The following is a 4,287-nucleotide window of genomic DNA, read 5'->3' as shown; positions in this document are numbered from 1 at the left end:
GTTCTTTGGCAGTTGTCTCATTCTAAATCACCCTACAATCTCAGCAACGTACTACTGCTTCATTGTGTGTGGGTGGGTGTGGATACGTGTGTGCTTTTTTTACTACAACCCAAGGTTTATTTTGCCCCATGAAGCAATAGTGCTACAACTACTACCTGCTCTTGTTCATCCTTCATTTATTATCGTGTGTTTCTCTTCAAGTACATGTGTGGTTCCTACAGTGAAAATCAAGTAGTGGACTGGACAAGGTTTTATGATCTTTTGTTTCTGCTTTCCTGCTACATCAAAGGAAAAGGGTGAGTGAAGTAATCTTTGCACCACAGGATGTAGGCCTTGCTGCCATACACCACTCCTGCTACATTAAGCCTTTGAAACACCTAGCATCTGGAGCTATATGGAAATAAATATTGCGAGTAGATTGCAAAAGTCATTACATTTAATCAACAGAAATAGAAATGTTGAAGGAGGCTTCAGAGTACAGCTTTTCTTTAGGAATGTGTAACGACTCAAGTGTTTAGAACAGTATGCTGTGTTTTGTACCTTATCAAGTCTTAGATGTTCCTGATAATGAATTAAATGAATATTGGGTGTACTGAAATTATAGAACTAAACTCTTTTCTACATATCTGAGCTGGCATCTTGAAATGAAGTGTCTGCTCTGCAAGTTAAGGAAATTTCTGCAACAGCTGTTAGGGAAGGATACTAAGTTTTAGAAGTATTATGGCAATCACTGATTGTGGTATAGGTTTCTAATCTTTAAGTAGTCATTGCTGCCTTCTTCAAGCCATTTTAGGTATTTGCCTAAATGATAATAGTACATGTTAGTAGCAAAAGTGTGAGTTGCACAAAAATGTTAACTGTAGTTAGGGACAGCGTTTCCCGTTCTGCTGCTTGAGGCAAAACTGGGAGTCCTGCCCTGCCACCCCACCACCTTTACCACTGGCACTAAATAGGTATCAGCTTTTCCACCCCCAGTGGGGCTGGGCACCACCTCAGGGGCTTCATCCACCTGAGGTGGCGGTTTCACCCCGCCTCATGGGTGGGCTGCGCCATACTGTGGTACCAACTTACTTTGTAGCCATCTTTTTATCAGCTGGTTAAACCCCAAAGGAGTGGTACTCATTTTAAAGCTTATATATACTTCTAAAAACTTCAGTAGCCCCATATGCATTCCATCTTCATTATTGCACTAACAGCCCACACATAAACATGCTTGCTTGTTTGGAAAGGGGTGGAATTCAATGTAGTGCTAAGAGGGATATGCATGCACAGAACGAGGTCTGCTCACACAAAAAGTCTCTTCCCTACACACACCTCCCCCTAAACCTGTTCTTTGGTTCCTCCCAACCTTCCAGAGCAGATTTGGGCGGGATGTGGCAGGAGAATGTCCTGTTGCACCAGCAGACCTCATCTGTGCATGCAACAACTCAGTGGAAACCTGCCGTAAGTCTCCGTAAGTGCAGTGGGACCTATTTTGGGGTAGATGTTTAGAGTTGCAGGCTCAGCATGGAGCTACCCACTGTGAGGTTGATACGAGTTCCTCATGTTTGTCTCACAACTCTAAAGCAGGGGGGGGGACATTTCGGGAGAAAACTGACAGGCGTGAGGTCTGGATGGCCTAGGGCAGGCATGTCAAACCTGCGGCCCTCCAGATGTTTTGGACTACAATTCCCATCTTCCCCAACCACTGGTCCTGCTAGCTAGGGATCATGGGAGTTGTAGGCCAAAACATCTGGAGGGCCGCAGGTTTGACATGCCTGGCCTAGGGTCAAATTAGGTATGATATTGAACATGTCTATTCTTCACACACCCACTCCCTGCAAAGCAAGTTGCAGCTTCAGGTGAAACAACACAGAAGGAAATGTTAAACAGAGCAAATCTCAAATTTAGCAGTTAATCAGTAAAAGCAAGAATAGAAGGGGATCCGGATCCTAAAACGTCTCTGCCATATTAGACCTTTAATTGGAGGCTTTTATGGTCTAACTTAATTCAAAGCCTGTTAAGCTGGAGTCTAAGGGGCATCTCTAGAGGTTCCACTGTTACTAAGATTTTGTGGGGATAGCTGGGCTATCAAGTGCTATCCTAGAAGGGTAGTAGAGGAAGTGGTGGTGGCAGCAATTATGGTGCTAAGTGCTTCATCTAGAGGAGGCTTTGTTGGGATTGAAGATCTGAGGAAGAGCCTTAGATTGTAAAATTATTAAAGGTTACCTGAATCCCTTATTAAACTTCATTCATTCATCACACTCCATTACTGCTATTTACTAGAGAAAAGGAGGATAGATTGGTCCTTTTTGGAAATGTAAGGGGGCAGCTAAAGCTCCAATCCTATACACACTTGTCCAAGTAAGTCCTATTGAACTTTGGTATCTACTCGGAAGTTAGCTCCACTATCAGATTTTACCGTACATTCTAGGCGCAGCTAGACAGTGAATTAAGGACGATGCCATAACATTATATCTCTTTAGAGGATGAATACCATTTCCTCACCCTATACCATACTCCTGGTTCTTCTCAGAAAACATGGAAAATATTTCTGACATTTAAGAATTTCACAGCAGGGAAAATTCCACCATGTATAGCTTCTTCCACTGCAACAGAGGTGGAAAACTACCTGGTGAAATTACCCAATCTATGTAATTCTTAAAAGCCTTTTAGTCTGGGCCTGGCACCTGTTTCTCTTTAGTATTGTTCATGATATCTGTACATGTCTGTTTCTTTCTCTTCAAATATGTACAAAGTAGCCTCCTGCTTGAATGTTACTGACTGTGTTGCTGTACCAAATGTCAATTTTGTACATCGGTTTTAGAATTCGTTATCCTTTGTCATGAATTATAGTGTTCTGTCTATATAAAACTAAACTAAATCAAGTTGTGATTGCCCGACAGTGATTTAAAAAATAGCCAGAACATTTGTTATAATTGCAGCTTTGCCATGCGTGTTGAATTTTGTAAAGCTGCTGCTGAATCTTGAAAGCAGTTATTGCTTTCACTGAACATGTGTACTTAGTAAACTGCAGGAAAAGCTAGACTCCATTTAGTGTTTCCCTGTGCAGAGAGTTTGCTATTTCTTTTCATAGAATTTAGTTCTCGTCTAGAGATCAACTTGTGTCTGAAGTGCCAGGTTCATTTTCGAGCAATTGGCTTGTGCATGCTCACAGCTAAAGTTCTAGGTCCTCATTCATTTTAACTGAAATTTCAGCTGCTTTTCCAAAAGAGATGAGCAAGGTCCATAGCAGCTGTCTAACCTACTTCCATATACAGTGGTGCCTCGCTAGACGAATTTAATTCGTTCCACGGGTCTTATAACGAAAAATTCGTCTAGCGAATCCCATAGGAATGCATTGAATTTTTTTTTATTTTTTTTTTGCCCATAGGAACGCATTAATTGAATTTCAATGCATTCCTATGGGAAACCGCGATTCGCTAGATGAATTTTTCGTAAAACGAATTCGTCTAGCGAGGCAACCTCCACTAGAAAAAACCTTTCGTTAAGCGGAAATTTCATTAAGCAGGGCATTCGTTAAGCGAGGCACCACTGTACAGCCTCCACTACTGCCTAGTGCAGCTTCTATCAATTTTAATTGCTATAGGGAACAAATCACACAATATTTTTTGTGCAAAAGAGCATACCTAGACATCCTGGATTGTACAAACATGGGGGCAAAAGTTAAGAGTCATATTCCTTGCTTCAGTCATTTTTGTCTCTGGCCCCACCTGCTCCTAGAATGTGGCCCACTGTCTGAAAAAGGCTCACCATGCCTGCTTTACAGGAGAAGTAGGGAGCTCCAAAACGACGACATAACTGAACAATGTACTTATCTCTTATTTATTTCTGCTGTTGCAAATAACAAATAAATGGCTGTTAATTTGTTCCCACATCATGCTCATCACTGAGGATGAATGTACTGATTTGCACAAAGTACACTGGACTGTGGGTGGAAAAAGCCAGGATTAAATGTTGAACCACTGATTATCAAGGATATCACAAACTATGATGCTTTTCTCTGTATAGTTGGGGGAATTGTGTTTCTTTAACAAGTTGGTTTTCACTATAGCTTTGCTGTGCTATCACAGATCTGCATTGTGCCAAATTCTGTAAGTACTGATACTGTTACCTCACAAATGAGTTAAACTGTAGGATTGCATCCCATGTTAGTGATGCTCTGTGCAGTCCCACTGAAATTTATGGGCAAGACTAACTTAGGGCCATAAATTACTGGGGTTCTACTCTGTGAAGAACTTGGATAGAACACAAATACTCCAGCTCAAGCTCACCATCAGGTCATTG

The sequence above is a fragment of the Zootoca vivipara genome, chromosome 2 (genome assembly GCF_963506605.1).
Source record: "Zootoca vivipara chromosome 2, rZooViv1.1, whole genome shotgun sequence".
Taxonomy (NCBI): Eukaryota; Metazoa; Chordata; class Lepidosauria; order Squamata; family Lacertidae; genus Zootoca; species Zootoca vivipara.
The sequence above is the reverse complement of the archived record's forward strand: the minus strand, read 5'-3'. Positions refer to the sequence as shown.